The following is an 18,678-nucleotide window of genomic DNA, read 5'->3' as shown; positions in this document are numbered from 1 at the left end:
TCAGTGGGGCACTGAATCCGCACCTTTGCACATTTTCTTGAAAGTTCAGACTAAAACTGGTGTGGATTCCGCTGTCCCACTGACATGGAGCCACCAGTGGGAAGGACCATGGTTCAGTGGTAGAGTGTCTGTTTTGCATGAAGACAGTCCCAGTTTCAGTCCCTGACATCACCAGGCAGGGCTGAGAGAAACTTCTGCTTGAAACCTTGGAGAGACACTGCCAGTCAGTGTAGACAGTATTGAGGTAGATGGGCCAGTGATCTGACTTGGCATAAGGAAGCTTCTGAAGTTCTGTGTCAAACTTAGCCCACAAGCTCTTGCCTACTCTTATTATTTACTGAGTTTCTATAGCTACCCTTCAAGAGTGTTTATATTTTTGTAAACTGACCTAAAAACAAGAAAAAATAATAAATTCCCATTTTAAAACAATGATTAAAAGAGTTAGGAGGATTAAAAAGAAAGAGTCTTCATTTGACAGCATTGGTGCGAGATGAGGTAAAAGGTAAAGCTAGTCATGTTGGCCCATAAAATCTAGCCTGCTCTCTTGCTTTCAGTATTTTACTTTGCACCCGTACCTCCGAAAAATTCCTGTGGATCCCTCTGCCTTCCTCTCCCCCCCCCCAACACAGGCCATCCACCGATGGTTTGGGGCACTCAGTTTCATTCAGATGCTCAGTTTCACTCCGGAGCATCTGGAGTTGAATGCCCACTACCCATTTGAGTCACCAAAAGGGATATTGGAAACTTTCCAACAGTTAGCAAAATCTTCTTGGGTCTAGAGATGGCTTCTTAAAAAATGGCCGCGCAGCCCCCTGCTTCAAGGTATCTGGGACCTCTCCATCCCTTGCTACAACTTCAATAGACTCCTGGACCAGATTATCTCATGTCTCCCCTTCCATCGCCACCCTGCTGAATAAAGCAAGCCACAATTTGCAAGGTCCTTTATGTTGACTGTAAATATGTATTTTGAATTCTTACACATTTACAGTATTTAAAAAGATCTGTGGGCAAGGCTGCCTGGCAGAGAACTCTTGGATCGTCCGCCTTACTACTAATTTTAGATGCATTGGCCTATAACAGATAGCAATAATTATTTGTAAGTTCTAACAGTATGAATTATAGTAACTCTTTTATTAAAATAACACTTTAGTCATGAAAAATAATCATTCGATTGCTGGTGGAAAACTGGGAATGCTTCTAATTGTTCCCGAAACCTCTGCAACTACAGCAGAAGCAAATCTCACCGTAATGTAAAAATCAATAAAAATAATGCAGTTTGTATCTAGTAGAGTGCTTTAAGAATTGTTGATGTGCAGAGCACCAAACTGGAAGCCACGGGGTTCTGGATTAAACATAATTCAAGCACTTCAGAGAAAGAGAGAACCTGAAATACTTTAATTCTTCCAGCAGTTCCTTTCCTCACCCCCCCCCCCGAGAGAGTGCTTGAAAACCCTCATAGAGTGCAAACTGTGTAAAGAGGGCCTGCAAAGAGATAATTAAATGCATTGGCATGTAATGTCAGTTTTTTTTAAAAGGCCAGCTTGCTTAGACTTAGTAACCCTTCTGCAATTTTTCACAGCAAGTAACAGTGCCTAAAAGCAGATTTTTAAAAACCATAAACATGTGAGATGTGAAAATTAAACAGACTGTAGCAAATTGGCTAGGTGGTTTTAGCCTACCCTCCAAAAGCATTTGGGGAGCATGTTACAAATGCAACAAATGCTTCCTGTATATTACCTTGGGAATATACAGTGTTAAAGTAGACCAAATTTCCCCCCATTCTGCTGGGCTGTGGGAGGATGGGCTTGAGGGTACAAACCCTGTCCACATGACCACCTCCCCTCTCCACACCTGTATGCACACATGCTGCATGGGGAGTGAGGCACAAGAGTGTCCCCAGTGGTGCAATGTTGGGAAGCGTACAGTGGTATGCACATGGGGGAGGGGGGGCTTTTTGACATTGTACTGAATGTGCAGGTGTTGTGGGTGAGACCAAAGGATGTGGCCCTCCCCCCACCTCTGTGTATTGGGTACACACACAAAGGGGTCTGAAGGCCCCTATATCAGGGGGTGTTAACCTGTGGCCCATGGACCCTTGGGGCATCCATGGATGGGCTTCAGACGCTCCGTGAACTGAGCACAAAAAAGTTCAATTTCCAGTGCAATGAAATAAATTGCATTTATTTATGGGGTCCATAGCTTTGGTCAGATTCTCAGAGGGGTCTGTGACCCAAAACAGGTTAAGGACCACTGCTGCATATGGAGCCTAGGAAGACTGGTCCATCTAGCTCAGTATTGTCTACACGGACTGACAGCTGTTCTCCAGACAGGGAGTTTTTTCCAGCCGTACCTACAGATTCCAGGGATTAAACTGGGACCTTTTGCCTGAGCTGTGGCTTTTCCCAACTGGGTTGTCTAAGATAGCTTCTTATCCAGAGACTTCCAGAAGCTCACTGCTAGCCATCCAACCACCTCCTCCTCGCCCCTAAGCCAACCTTTGCAACCAGTTGCCTTCCACATGTCGGACTACAACTCTCTTCAGCCCCAGTGCTGGCTGGGGTGATGGGAGCTATAGTCCAAAACATGAGAACCTAAGGAGAGCCTGCTGGATCAGGCCAAAGGGGGCCCATCCAATCCAGCATGCTGTCCTCACAGTGGCCAGCCAGATGCCCATAATGGGAAGCCCACGAGCAGGACCTGAGTGCAAGAGAACTCTCCCCTCTTGTGGTTCCCAGCAACCAGTGTGCTAGTTTCCAGTATTCAGGAGTGTAACAGTGGAGGTAGGCCGTAGCCATCAGAGCAGTAGCTATTGATAGCCTTATCCTCCATGAATCCATCTAATCCTCTTTTAAGGCCATCTTAGTTGGTGGCCATCACTGCCTCTTGTGGGAGCGACTTCATTTGGAGGGCATAAGTCTGGTGGAGGTTGGCATAGGACTTGCCATGTGCCGTGGCTGGATGAGAAAAGACAGTGCAGAGCTAGAGGTGCGAAGGGTGGCACTCAGTAGAAGGGAGCTCCATATTCTGTTGCGTAGCCCTGAACGACACTTCTCAGTAGGCTTCAGAGCGCCCCCAGTGCTGGAGGCTTGAAGGACCAGCTGCCCATCATGGAGTTCATCCTCCCCACCCACCCCCAATTGGACAGTGAAGACTATCACAAATGAGGTGGGCTCCGTCATGCAGTTTCCTCGTTCTTAAAAAGCCTCAGACAGGGATAGTTTGTGACCAAGTTCAGGTGGGTGATTATCCATTGCTTTAATGCCTGTTCTTACTGCCTTAAATTCAGCAGTGTCACAGATGAGAATCCTTTGTGCAGCATGTAAACAAGACTTTGTATCCAGATTTCCAGGCAACTTCAAGGTATTGAGCTACTAAGTAACTCCAACGTGTTCCGGTGATCCGACCTATAGGATTCCTAGAGACTGATCTGAACCTCCTGTAAAGCAGTGTTCCCCCTCCCTCTTTTCTGTTTAAATGACAGCTGTCACTTGGGTTGCGTTGCATGTATGAGCATTCCAAGCCAAACCATTAATTGAGGTTACCAGAGGCCACGATGCTAATCTGCTTGATGGCTGACGTGAGGAGCAATCCCTCCAGCACTGTGGCAGCTGCTGCAGGGTGAAGGTGGTGGCGTTACTGTTTGGAAGTGACTAGATTTGCAAGGACGTCTTTAGAGCATGGAATAAACTCGATGTCTCCAATCAGCTGTGCTTAGAGCAGCGTTTCCCAACTAGTGGGCCACCAGATGTTGTTGGACCACAATTCCCATCTTTCCTGACCATTGGCAATGCTGGCTGAGGCTGATGGGAGTTGTGGTCCAACAACATCTGGTGGCACACTGGTTGGGAAAGGCTGGCTTGGATGAACCTGGAATGAATGGTCTGCTATAGAGCAGCCTGTACAAACCTGGTGCGCTCCAAATGTTTTGGACTATCAATCCCATAAGCCCCAGCTACACCATGGGTGTCATGAGTCCCGTGGAAAGGGCAAGGAGACTGGGACTTGGGGGAAGGCATGAGTGGTTGAGCTGAAAGGCTTCTGTCCCACTGACAGTGACAGCTCCACCCCTGTGGATCCATTTGCCATTGGGGAGGCCCAGCCCGATCCAGAAGTTGCCTCTCCACTTTCCCTTCACCCCCTTCCTTGCTGCCACTGCCATGCTGCCCTCACCTCAGACACACAGGCTGTGGCGCCGGCAGGCTCAAAAACGTCCCACTGTCCCTCTGAGGAGGAGCGCTCCCAACAGTGACACTTTCCTCATCCAAGTAGGGCACCCACCCCTGACCTAAGGCTTGTAATGTCTAATTGCCGTGACGACGTCTTAGTGCAGTGTAGTCGTGCCTAGTTATTCCTAGTAAAGATGATGAATCCTGTGTAATCTGTAAGCTGATTCATGAAGCACTCTGAACTGAAACTTTGCATTAAATCTACTAAAGAAAAGCATGCCCACGTGTCTGCTTCTCTGTCTTCGACCGGTTTGGGCAGGACAATGGGTGGGGGAATTGGATCCGGCCAGTGGGCTGGATCCTCAGCTACCCCAAGCCTCATGCGCCCTTGGGACAGGTGGGCATAACATCTCGCTCATCAATCGCATGACGGCAGGAGACCCACTCAGCAAGCCCCACCCAGGGCAGAGAACTGCTGTGGCACGGAGTACGTCTGAGTAAATACTGGCTGGCATTTAACCACAAGCCCCAGTGGATGAAGACCCGTTGTATCACCACCTGCAATTACAGGCAGTGATTCAAAGGAAGAATAAAAGTTGGTGCTCTTTGAATGTGGCACCTATTTTCTGTTGCTGTGCAGGGAGGTGGGAAGAGACGCCAAAATGAAAAAGCACTGACATTTTGATTCAAAGGAGCAACCGGGAGCACAGAGCGTCATCTTCATTTGGAATCCAAGAGTCCCTACTAGGCTGACTAGACCCAACACTGTTGTAGATTTTAAGGAAGAAGAACCTAGTGGCCCATCTAGTCCAGCGTCCTGTTCTCACAGTGGCCAGCCAGGTGCCCATTATGGGGAGCTTGCGAAAAGGACCTTGAGCGCAACAGCAACTCTCCCCTTCTGAGGTTTCCAGCAGTTGCTATTCAGAAGCATACTGCCTGACAGTGACGGTATAAATAAAAATACTTAGTTTATGGATAGTGTTTCAGAGTGCACCAAGGGACCAGTTCTTCATTGTGTTTTTAAATACTGACTTTTACGTGATGTTTGTACTGATGTATCACTACTTTTTACTGTACGTCTCCTTGAGACAGTTTGTATGGTCCCTCTGCTTGGTCTGGAGGTACGTGAGGCCATCACCTTGCTTGAAACTAAGCAGGGCAGGGTCTGGTCAGTGCCTGCGTGCACTGATGTCAGGTGGAACCATTTCAAGTGCTTTATTGTGTGTGTGTGTGTGGGGGGAATGTTGCGTTTCATGAGCTCCTTGGTAAAAATGAGTGGGTGCCACTTGAAAATACAACATTAGGCAAGCTGGGCGGTTTCAGAGGGGTTTTTTAGCTTTGTTTACTAAGTACAAGTAAACGAAACATGCTGAATTAGATCTCTCTGTAGGGCAAAGGCAGCCAACATGGTGCCCACCAGATGTTTTATACTATAACTCCCATCAGTCCCAGCCAGCATAGCCAGTGGTCCTGGGTGATATGGGAGTTGTAGTCCGAAACATCTGGAGGGTACCACGTTGGCTATCCCTGCTCTAGGAAAAAAATTCTGATGCAAAATGAAAAGATTATGATGCAAACTGAACATCTTCCATTCAACATTTTCTGGAAAACCCACATCACTGTCTAGAGATAGAAGACCACCTTGAACTTGCATGCACAGCCCCTCAGGTTTCGGGATGGACGAAAGGCGAGATATAAATGTAAGAATATAAGGCATTTAATAAGCTTAATAAATATTATTAATAATACTAAGTGTAGCTTTGGGGCCTGGGGGGTCTGTTTCTGAGGATGACAAAGGCTGCTGCCTTGGGACTTGTCCTGTTGTTGAGTCTCAAAATATGGGTGGAGTGAAGCTGATGAAACTATATTAAGGTCTTTCATCTGTTGCCGAGACTTCCTTCATCAATCTCTGAAGCAACACTGTGCTGTTTTGGCTGCTTCAAGGGGCCTCATAACACATTTGTAAGCAGCTGGCAGAGTTTGGCGTTATTGTTTGTGCCATTAGCAAAGGGGGTTTAATAGTCTAATCCATCTGGAGAGCAAGGAGATTTATTAGGCTCCACACTAAATGGGCTCATAATTATGACAGCCATTTCCGCTCGCTCCATTTCTTTCCCCCCTCCTCCCCAAATACATGACCAACATGGTTCAGAAACTCACAGCAGTCTGGGTTCAAATAAAGGAGTCTTCCATTTTGTTTTAGTACTCTTGTGACTTTATCTGCACAGAAGTCCAGTATTTTGTGTTGTAGTAGTTGAAGGATGCCCTATTTTACACTTTGTGCTTTTTGAGGAGCCAGAACTCCAGCTTTGGTGTTTAAAAATTTTGCCTCCAGTTTTAGCAATAAAGGAAGCCACCCCTCGATATTTGTCCTGTGGGAAAAGTCAAACCATTTCAATGATACTGTGGATTTTTTTAAAAAGGAAAAGATGCCTCAGAGTGGAGTTAACAACCCTTCATCGACCATGAGTTTACACACCTTGGGCCTAATATGTATTGGAATGTGATTTTAGTGTTGTGTTAAATGTGGCCAGTATTCTGTGTGTGTGTGTGTGTGTGTGTGTGTGTGTGTGCGCGTGTGCGCGCGCGCATGCATGCGCCCAGGTCAGCAAAGTGTTTTGAAGGCCAATGCCTGACTTAGCAGATGAAGATTTGCCACTGAGAAGCAAAATGGGTCTGCCTGGGAGGAGGGGATCATTTTGCGTGGGGAACCTGGTAGACCGCTGTTTCTGGTGAAACAGTACCAGTCCAGTCTTTGATCAATGGTAGCCTTCACCAACCTGGTGCCATCCTTCAGCTCCAACAAGACCAGCTGTGCTCCAGCAGCATACGGCCATGCTCGCAGTGGATAATGGAAGTTGTAGTCCCAAACTTCTGGAAGGCACCAGGTTGGCAAAGGTTCATCTATGCCAACATGTTCGAGTTTGGACTTCTGAAGTTATTCCTTCCAAACTGACTGCCAGGCACACCAGCCCTTCCCAACTTTCTGTTCCTCTAGACCCCTTCCGTGCCCATTGGTTCCCGCAGACTTGGACCACATTTGCACTGTACATTTAAAGCGGCATGATACCACTTTAAACGGTCATGGCTTCTCCCAAAAACATCCTGGGAATGATAGGGGTGCTGAGGGTTGCTAGGAGATGCTTCTTCCCCTCCCACAGCTACAATTCCCAGAGTGGTTTAACAATCCCTCTTCCCAGGAAACGCTGGGAATTGTAGCTCTGTGTAGGGAATAGGGGGTCACCTAGCAACTCTCAGCGCCCTTAACAAGCTACAGTTCCCAGGATTCTTTGGGGGAAGCCATGACCATTTAAAGTGGTATAACAGTGCTTTCAATGTATTGTGCGGATGTGGCCTTTGTGCAAACAGTTCAGATGATATAGAAGTATAGGGGGCAGGCAGAGTCACCAAGGACCGATCAAACTGCAAGGTCAGCTTGAACAGCTCTTGGGTTTCGTAGACTTTAACAGAGGCAACCGTGCAGTTTGGAAAAAGCATAAGATTTTCTGGCAAATTAGTACATGACTTTAGGAAGCTGTGTGTAGGTCTGTGCTGACAGCATCCAAGTGTCTGTGTAATTTATACACAGACACACACACAGAGAGAGAGAGAGAGAGAGAGAGTTTTATGCCAAAGGAAAGAGGTTGGATAAACTTCTCACCTGCTGATTGTGATGTGGGGGCCCAGTATTGACATTTGCAATGATTTCTGTTAAGACAAAAATTTTAATATTAGGTGGAAGTGTGTTGTCACTTTTAAATTAGGTGCTGCAAGGACCTCTTGCTAAGGACTGTGTTGGGTTGTAGTCACAGAATCACAGAAACATTTGTGGATGCTCTTGTAATTTTGTTAAACAACTTATGGGTGTTCCTTTCAAATGGTACACAGATGGAATATGGCTAACAGCTGTAATTAAACAGTAAATCTGTTCTAAAGCGTCAGCCAGCATAGAAAATCTCAAAGTAGATTTAATTATCATAACTCTGTTCATTTGTGTTTGTACAGTATTATAACTTTTTTTTTTTTTGCTGTGCAAAGAAACAGAATGCATTGTTTAAAATTCTGCTCTGGGTTTTTATCAAGTCAAGATGCATTAGAATGCTAGCTGCAGAAAGATTAAAAGGCAGATTAATTGTAAATAAGCCATTAATTAGGTATTTGCATTCAAATCGGGTTTTTTTCCCAGGGAAGAACAGCTGAATACTATTTGGATATTTTAATGCTGTAGGAGTAGATGTGCAATCAGTACATAATCTTTCCTTCTGTGTCAATTCTTTCCTGCTCTCCAATTGTAAATCTATGAGGCAGTAATTATATTACTGAAGACGCACATGGAGGGGGATGACAATTACAGTTCCCCCTTGCAGTGCAAGAGGCCAGCCAGATTGCAAAAGACCTTCCCTTTGGGGCGTGGAAGCAGCCACCTATTCCAGCTTCTGGAGGAGGCTGGGCAGGCCCGGCATCACCAAGTGGCCAAGTCAGGCACTGGCCGAGGGCCCCTTGTTAGGCTGGTGGGTGGAGCTCCCACTCCACAATTTGTGCTGGCATTGGGTTATGGGGCAAATCACATCCAGTGACCCGACATTGCCACAAAGGGGGAGCTCCACCCTCTCAGGCGGTGTGGGCTTAAATAGGCCCTCCTGCCCCACCTACCTCTTGTGACACCATGTTGGTGTGCTGCGTGCTCACTCCTGCCATCCAAGATGGTGGCAGGGGCATTCCTAATGGGTTAATGCCCCCACCGCCATCCTGAGCGATGCCAGGCATGTGTGGCAACGTGGGAAGTGAGGCGGGTGGGCCTGTTTAATCCCGTGCCACCTACATTGGGAAGGGGTGTTGGGGAGCATGGTGACTCAGGCCTGGGGTGTTCTGGTCCCCAAGTGCTATGTCATGCTTGGTGACAGCCCTGAGGCTGGGCCCACCCCCTCTTGCTCCAGGTGAACTTCCTTCCTCGGGCAGTGGGTAGGTGGACTCCTGAAGGGCTCCTCCAGCTGTAAGAGTCAAAATGTCTCACTTGCGTGCCAGGACACCAACCTCAGCTCCACGCTTTGTGATGCTTCGGGGTGCCCCGTGGCTTAAATGGCCATAAGTTGCATGCAACACGTTCATTCCCTACATACCCAAACCCCATCGGTGGCATTGGTGTGACAATCAGGCTTCTCTCAAGAAGGCAAACCGTCACAGGTGCCTGTTCTAAAGTTATATTTCAGCCTCCCCAAAGGTTACTGACCTAAACTGCAGTTCTGACCTTTTTTTTTAAAAAAAAAAGGGTGTCAGGGAGTTTGGATATGGTCAGCCCACCCATACCCCTGTGTGTATGAATCAAAATAAGAGGTATGTGCACTTAAGCATTCAGGATATCTCAAGGAGTCTAGACTAATATTAGCTCACGTTTGATAGATCCAAATCAGGCTTGCAGAAACCTTGTTAAGCAGGAGCCTGGTGCTGACTTCACACCTTAACCGTGATGAAGGGGAGACGGGGCGTTTGCTGCGTTGAGGGGAAGGGAGGGCTTGTGGGGAGATGGCTGATGCTTCTCTGGCCCACTCCTAAACTCTTCCTCTCCCTCCCCAGTGGCTGAGCATCCCAGTGTTGTGTTACGCTATCCGGCAGCAAATAACTTGGACTGTTTCCGCGTGCTGCTGCTGTGAAATGAGTTCATTTCTGTACTTTTAAAGGCTTTTTAAAAGATGTCTTTAAAGATGCTTTTTTAAAATATATTTTAATGTCTGTTTTTAAGATGTTTTAGAGTGCTTTTAGTGTTTTGTTTGCCTCCCTGGGCTCCTACTGGGAGGAAGGGTGGGATATAAATTTAATCAATAAATAATAAATACTTCCCTCTCATTTTTATTATAAATGCATATTCCAGTTGTTTGGCGAATCCCTTAATACTAAGCCTTGCTGAGAGCAGGTTGAATGGTGGGAGGATGAGGAGGGAAACGTTGCTTTGGAGAAACCTTCCACGTTTGAATGTGCAGTCCTTGGGGCTTATATTTTTTAAATGCTGCTGCTTCTACCTTGTTTGCCAAGTCCCTGCTTGGTGGCCTTTGTGTTCAACGTTAAAGCCAGATTAGTCTGGTGTAGATTCTTGAAAGTAAATAAGGGCCTTATCTTGGTCTAGCAGAAATCCGAGAACTTTACATTTAAAGATTTCTTCTTGCATCCGAAAAAACCTTGTGCTGAAGTGCCTGGGGAAACATAGAACCCGTTGGCCATTTATTATGGAATCTAGTTTGAATATCTTTATTTTTAATCGTGGAAAGCTGCTCATTAGCAACGATGGGGCTAACCTCCTGATACTGACCATATTTGTATCTATATATTTGGTCAGTCCCCAAACACTTTAGTGTGCAATACTGGTATCGCTGTGACACTCGGATCCTGGTTATGCTCTCCTAAGTTCTCTATGATATACGTCAAGAAGGTCAACTGACTTCTTCTTTCGAAGGGCTAATGTAATTCTGACAGCAGCATTGTACAGGATGTTCACTATCTCATTTGGCATTAAGGATATAGGTTAATAATAAGCCTTTAAAAAAAAATCCAGGGTGAATTCTCGCTAGCATGGAATGGTGGTGATAGGGCTTCACTGTTGGGTATGCAACTTTTCCAAACCAAAAACTGTGTGGGGAAGATGGAGGTGTGCAGCAGGGTTTTCTTTCTGCATTTGCCCAGTGCACTGCATTGGGGAATAGGAAGCTGCCTTTACCTAGTTCAGTGATTCTCAAACGGTGCGCCCAGGCACACTGGTGCGCCCTAAGAGGTGGTTAGGTGTGCCTCAAATATTATGAAAGTATATTTAAAAATGAGAAGAAACCCATTTGTATAGGGTAATAGTTTTCTAGTTTATTTTTATTCATAGTTTAAAATATATTAATATATTTTTAATTTTGTACATGAAGTGCACCAGAAATTTTTTATATGTTTTACAGTACACCGCAAACCAAAAGAGTTTGAGAACCACTGACCTAGTTCATTATTGTCTGCTACCCTGACAGGCAGTACTCTTTCAGTATTTGAGACCGGGAGTCTTCCCCTATCCTACCTGGAGATGCCATATGTAGATGCTTTGCATTATTTCTTTTGCTCCTTTTCTGTGTTGTACCTGCTGCCTCTTACTCAAGCAATTGCTTTGGAATTAGGAGTCAAAAATCACCTGGGGTGGATGAACAGGCCAGTTTTGTGACATTCCTGAAGCTACAGTTCGTTGGTTAATCATATGCATACCGCGTCTTCAGCACATGGACTCCCAGGGTGGATTAAAATGAAATAATGTATGAGCAGCAAAGACTGGAAGTGAGGGGGCTATGCAGATAGGAATGGGCTTGGTCCTCAGTGGCCAGGGTTGCCCACCCCCTTTTGTGTCCCCAGATTCACTCCTTTTGCTGTTCCCTCCATAAGTGAATAATTACTCTTGCCAGCAGAAATGAATGGCAAAGCGCTGTGCTGGGGGACAAGGCTGTAGTGGAAGAAAGCCCAGAGACACAGCGGACCCCCTCCCCTCCTGACGCATCTCCCTGTTCCCTGTGTGCAGAGCACCGAGACTCATTGCTACAATCATAGATTTGTGAATATGCGTGTGTCACACACGTTAAAATGGCTGGCTTTTTGTGAGCAATATTTTAAAATGTGCATACTATATAAAATAAGGCCCTTCCTTGGCTGTGCATTAAAACACATTTCCAAAAGGGGCATCACTTCAGATTTTCCTCCCATGAAATGTTAAAAAAAACAAACCCAACTTTGCCAACAAAGCCTGTGGAACTTGAAAAATTCTGACCATCTCAGCAGGAAGTGTGAAGGTGTGGCTGTAATCCATGCCCTGCCTTGGCAAGCAGATGGAATTAGCAGGGCGGCAGCCGTCACATAACTGGCTCTCTTGATTTAGTTTTTCTTCTTTTAATGTTCTTCCCCCCCCCTCCCCCCACACACTCTGAAGAATGTTTTGGAAAACTCAGCAGCCAGGATTGCCAAAATTAAATTGCTTTATTGTATATTGAAATAAATTGCCTTTGAAATGAATTGGCTAGTTTCTACCTATAAAATGTTACATTACCTTATGTTTTAATTAGAAAGCCCTTGAGTAAAACCAAGGCTGAAAAGAAACTAAAATGTTCACACAAAGACTATATTGAATTATTGAAGGCGTTAGGAGGACTGAGGTCTGGTTGTGCTATATATTTGGGAGGTATAATAAGCTGTGTTTGTTTGTTTGATTGATTGATTTATATCCCGCCCTTTCTCCCAGTAGGACCCAGGGTGTCAAACAAAGGCACTAAAAACACTTTAAAACATCATAAAAACAGACTTCAAAATATATTAAAACAAAACAACCATTAAAAACATATTAAAACAAAACATCTTTAAAACTATTCAAAAAAAGCTTTAAAAACATTTTAACAAAAGTTTTAAAATATATTAAAAAGCAATTCCAACACAGATGCAGACTGGGATAATTCCCATTGAAGTGGTCCTGATAACTGTCTGTGTCTGTGTCAGAATTGCTTAATATGTTTTTTAATAATGTTTTTAACCCTTTTTAAAATGTTTTTAAAATGTTTTTAACACTTTGTCTTGATGTATGTTAAGATTTGTTTTTATGATGTTTTAAAGTGTTTTTAGTGCCTTGTTTGCCGCCCTGGGCTCCTGCTGGGAGGAAGGGCGGGATATAAATCAAATAATAAATAAATAATAAATAATAATAACTGAAGTAGAGAAGGATTTGGGGAGTCGGGTTTGCTGAACCCTCCTTTTGACCCACACGCTCTGTCTCTTAACTCAGTGAAGATGGTGACATTAAATTTATATCCTGCCTTTTCTCCAAAGGAGCCCAGGACAGCAAACATATTAATACTAATACAATTAAAACTTCTAAAAACAGCCGTAACCAAATGAAAGCTAACCGCATCCGATAGAGGAATGAGTCCCAAGGCACTTGGGGGAGTTGCCTACTCTCTGTCCCGGTGGCCTGCTGAGCTTTTGAAAGAGAGCGAGTCCAGTCCCTTGGAGCATTCCCTCTTATTTATTTATTAAATGTATATCCTGCCCTTCTTCCCAGAAGGAGCCCAGGGCAGCAAATAAAAACACAAAAAGCACTTCAAAACATCTTAAAAGACTTTAAAACATATTAAAATAAAACGTTTTTTAAAACATATTAACAAGCAACTCCAACACAGACGCAGACTGGGTTAAGGTCTCCACTTAAAAGGCTTTTTGAAAGAGGAAGGTCTTCAGCAGGCACTGAAAAGATAATAGAGATGGCACCTGTCTAATATTTAAGGGGAGGAAGTTCCACAGGGGAGGTGCCGCCACACTAAAGGTCTGCTTCCTATGTTGTGTGGAATGGACCTCCTGATAAGATGGTATCTGCAGGAGGCCCTCACCTGCACAGTGCAGTGGGTATATAAGGGGTAAGACAGTCTTTCAAGTATCCTCATCCCAAGCTGTGTAGGCCTTTATATACCAAAACTAGAACCTTGAACTAATAGTTAGCCAGTGCAATTCTTTCAGTAGCGGAGTGACATGTTGGCAATAACCTGCTCCAGTGAGCAGTCTCCACTGGACGGCTACTGGAGGACACGATAGAGGCAGAGAAGTGGGCCTTCTTCGTCATCCTCACCGCCGCACAGTAGGCATGGTTATGATGTTTCACTCGTGCCCAGTCAGCCTTACAGCACTTCTTTCATCACTTGCGCTCTAGCAGAGAGGTGGAAGAAAGGTGTGAAATAGACAATAGCGGGAAGAGAGGAAGAGCGATGTCACCTTGAGAGAGGGAAGTAAGATGTAGAAATGTGGGGGTTGTGTGGGGCATTAAACTCATTCATTAATCCACGCAACATTTCATGTTGGGCCCCCACCTGGGTTTCATGATGTACCACCAGAAGTGACAGCCATGCATTTAGCTCCTCTCTCCCTCTCCTCTTGTGGTACATTGGGACATTGACACCCCACTCCCCCCCACACGTGTGTCTTTCTCTGCTCTCTCTTCCTGGTTGCTGCAAGTGAAGCTGTGCGCGTGTGTAAATGTGGGCCATTTTGATGTCCCGGCACAAATTAAGTTCTGCTGGACATTATGGAGGAGATGTTCACAACACCCATTTTCCATTTCGGGATATAGGAAGTTGCCTTACCCCATATCAAACTGTTGATTCATCTAGCTTAGTGCTGTCTACAGTGGTGGTCCCCAATTTCCCCCCCCCTGCAAACCACTTGAAAATTGCTTGGGGTCTTGGCACACTGCTTAATGCATTACCTGCCTCTTGTAGCAATTGCAGTGTATGCCACTGCTAGATAATTGTTCCTTGTATTTTTAGTGCTTTGTTTCATATATATTGTAATTTATAATCGTCGTAGACTGTAGAGTTCAAATTGAAAGTTCAAATTGAAAGTGTCCTTCACAAACACGGCGCGGGCCACCTGAATGAAGCTTGCAGACCACTGGTGGTGCGTGGACCACAGTTGAGAACCCCTGGTCTACACTGACTGGCCACGGCATTCCAGGATTTCAGGCAGGGGATGTTCCCAGCCCTACCTGGAGATTGAGCCCAAGACCTTCTGCATGCAAGGCAGGTGTTCTGTTGGTGTCAGATGCCCATTCACTGCAGTTTCTGGGGTTTTCCCTGATGAAAGGTTGCTAATGCCTGGAACTCATTAGAACAACCTTCCTTGGCACCCCTCCTGGCTGGGGAAAGATGGAAGTTGTAGTCCAAAACTTCTGGAGGGCACCAGGTTGGGGAAGGTTCCTTCCAGAATCCTTCAGAAAACCCAGAAGTCATATCACTTACTCACTGAGCACCTAAAAAAAAACTAGGTAAGCATGCAGTCATTTGAATGAGGAAACATATAAATTGCCCTTGTAAGAAATAACTTCTGAAAGTACAGTTCTGATGCCTGGCTCTATGAGTGCTTGCCTCTTTCTTCAGCCCTGCATAGGCATTACCATTGGAGCATTTTTACTTGTTTAGCGGTGGAGCCAGCTGAGAAACAGTGAGCTGTTTGTTGCTCGTGTAGCTCTTTCCTGCAGACAGAATAGTTAAAATCCATTTCTCTCCCTCTCCCTTGCACACACTTCACCAAACTAGAAATCCATAGACAGACGTCACAGCCACATGCTGGAACACAAACAGGCAAAATCCCAGATGCTCAGGCCACAAGTGGGATAGGTAACAAAAAAACTGGAGAGAACCAGGCAGGCGTCAGTGTTTAAAAGCAAGCCCTGGGAAATAAAGAAGAGAGAGAGAACGTGCCGACGGAGAAATCATGTGGGAATCCACTTAGGGAAGCTTTGTTGTTGGTTTTCTATTTTCTCATGTGAACAAAGAGGTTATAGAGAATTGACCCTGCGGACGAGATCTGGGGAGCAAGAAACCATCACATCAAAGGAGCCAGATCTGAGTGTGGGTGTGGTTCATTATACACGGCTTCATGTGGTTATTTTGAAACGTTTGGCCAATTTGCTTTCTTTTCTTTCTTTTTAAAGGACGTCTTAGCGATGCAATCCTGTGCATGTCTGCTCGGAAGCAAATGCCACTGCGTTCAGTGGAGCTTGCGCTGTTGTAAGCATGCTTAGGATTGCATGGCAGAGCTGTGCTGTGTGTGTTTGTCTTGCTGTGGGGACAGACCCACACCCCACATGGGACCTCCAGGTTTAGGCTGTGTGCCTCAGGATGCTAGTGGGGGGAGGAAGGGGAGAGACTGTTGCACACATGCTGTGCTTATGGTTTCCCAGCAAGCATCTAATAGGTCATTTTGAGAAGTAAGGTCTTAAGACTCCCTGGACCTCTGATCCTAACAGAACTCTGCTTCATTCATGTAAATCCTGAATGGGAAACCTCTGGGCAAATGTGGCCCTCCATACCTCTCTATCTGGCCCTTGGGACTCTTCCCAATGTCACACCCCTTCCTCAGGCTATGCAACTTACCAGCCCTGTTCCACATTCTCTTAAAAGTGCTTTTCCCTGGATGGAATATATCCTTGAACAGTGATAATACCTCTTGTTCACCTGGTGGAAGATGAAGAGAGGTGTTTCGGAGGACGTGGTGGCAAGGCTGGCATTTCTGAGTTGAAGTCTAGTAACCTTCATCCCTTGGCGGTAGGAAGGTCTCACTCCCAAGGGCTTGACAATACAACATAAGCCTGTGGACCCTATTTTAATCTTAATTATGGATTTCTGAGACCATCTTCTGTTTTCAAGTTCTCTACCCTTGGGGTAAAAAAAAAAACCCGTGTAGTAATAGGAACATAAAATATATGGAAATCTAGTAGGGCTCCCTCCCATAATGTAGGTAGCTTAATTTAATTTGAAATGTGCTTCATATTTCGTGTTCCTTTTTGTGGGATTGGGGGGTGGCTTAGGTGGGAAGAGACAGCAGCAAATTTTGAGGCCATGCTAAATAAGCATTTTTAATGTTGCAGAAAATTATTTTATTCTTTTAGGCATTTCCATAAGACTGAAATTGGATAATTGGTGCTTTTTAAAAAAATAAATAAATAAAGCATTAGATGTATCCTATATGCTTCAACAAAGTGGAACACTTTCCTTGTTAAGATTCAGTGTGAAATGGCCACACAATGTGGAATTGTAAAATGAAGGAAGGCTAAATGATGGTTCCATCAACTTGAGGGGAATAGAGAGAGGTTTGCTGCTCAATGGGGTGAGCGTATATCCATAATAGAAGGTGCACTCCCAACTTCTCATTGCCCCTCCTTTGGTAGTGTAAAAGGGTAGTGTGTGGCCGTCCGATTTAGTCACTTCCTGTCTTTGGTAACAGGTGATGACAAACCTGGCTTCATTCTCCTACCTGAGCCAGTGTAGTTAGAGTGTCAGACTGGGATCTGGGAGACCAGGGTTCAAATCTCCACTCAGCCATGAAGTCCACCTGGTGATCTTAGGCCAGTCACAGTCACTCAGCCTCACAGGATTGTTGTGAGGATAAAACAGGGTAAACCATGTATGCCACCCTGAACTCCAGGGGGGGATGAAGTGGGATATAAATGTAATAAATAAAGCTCCGATTAATGCAGCTAGCATAGAGCACGCAACTAGTGTGAGCAAGTTACTAGTGGTAGGGGGTCAGGGTCCTTAACTGCTGTGGTTGGTTTCCCTGATGGTCCCAAATTTGACCTGAATCTGTTGGTGGTATACAAGGCACCTCTCTTAACCTGAGAGAAGCCCAATGTTGGAAATCGAGCAGGAATTTTCTGCTTAGCAATGTGTGAAGCAACCCTAGGACAATGCTTGGAAATTCTCAAGAACCTCTGAGGAGAATTGTCTTCTGCATTCCACATGCTCCAGATTTCATCTTCTTCTGTGTGGGATAGGAAGCCAAGAAACTGAAGCTTTTCCAGCTGTCTCCAGGACAGCTGTGAGACAGACACAGACACAGACACACAGACAGACACACAGACAGACAGACAGACAGACAGACAGACACAGACAGACACAGACAGACAGACAGACACAGACACACACAGACAGACACAGACACACACAGACAGACACAGACACACACAGACAGACACAGACACACACCGACAGACACAGACACACACAGACACACACACAGACACACACACACTACAAATTACACAACAGCTAACTTGCCTGTAGCAATACATTTTCTTCCAACACCTCATTCATTGCCCTTTCCAAAATAGCTTGTCTAGATTCAAATGCCAAGTTGCATCCCAAGTACATTTTTATAGCTTGCATTGAGTTGAAAATGCCCAATTGAACCTTAAGTACCTATTTAAGTGTTGGCTTGGAACATTTCAAATTAATCTCTGCACCAAGAAGGCAAAATAAGGGGTCAAGAGGGAGATTTAATTGTTGGAGGGGCAGAGTTCAAACAGGAGGCACTTGCTCTCTGAAAGAAGGGGCCTGGTTTCTTTCACCCTAAAAGGCAACTTGAAGGCCACTAGCGCAGGTATCCCTCTTGACCTGCACGACCGCCGTTGGTTGGAGCCAACTAATCCTCTCCCAGATCACTGCTGAAACTCCAGAGCAGATAAATTATTTTAGTTGAGGGAATGACATTAAATACAAAGGATCTTCTGTCCAAACATTCTTCCCCGTTGCTGGTTATGATGTGTATCAGTGCTTTTCAAATTGTCCACCCTTGGGGAGCCCTTTCTGCATTGATGCGTCTGCCATCTGTGTGTACCATGGAAACCATGTGCATTTCAGAGGGTTCAGGGACATGTTCTACACTGCACAGTCAACTTGTGTAGAGAGCCAGACACATGCACGCGCGCGCACACACTCATACCTTCGTGCGTGCACTCCTGGTAGAAGTTCATCTCCCTTTGCAAGGGAAGTTTGGTAGCGGCAGGTTGCATCTTCCCTGGAGAAGCTTCCCTAATGAATTTCCTATTGTACCTCTCCCTGAGAATGTACAAAGAAAGTTATCTCATATGTGGTTGGGTGTGACTCCTTTGTCTTTCTCAAAGATCAGAGGAGAAGTCAGGTCCCACTTCGCAACTTCTTCAAAAAAACAAAAAACCCAAGCCCTT

At 45.3% G+C, this 18,678-nt stretch overlaps 1 protein-coding gene across 7 annotated transcripts in view; it reads left to right on the top strand.

Moving 5' to 3' along the window:
* GLCE (glucuronic acid epimerase) overlaps positions 1-18,678 on the top strand; it is a 93,640-nt gene that overhangs the window by 59,491 nt on the left and 15,471 nt on the right. The gene's annotated exons all lie outside the window — the stretch shown is intronic.

The sequence above is a fragment of the Rhineura floridana genome, chromosome 14 (genome assembly GCF_030035675.1).
Source record: "Rhineura floridana isolate rRhiFlo1 chromosome 14, rRhiFlo1.hap2, whole genome shotgun sequence".
Classification (NCBI taxonomy): domain Eukaryota; kingdom Metazoa; phylum Chordata; class Lepidosauria; order Squamata; family Rhineuridae; genus Rhineura; species Rhineura floridana.
Note: the sequence above shows the minus strand (reverse complement) of the source record. Positions and strands in the feature narration are given on the sequence as shown.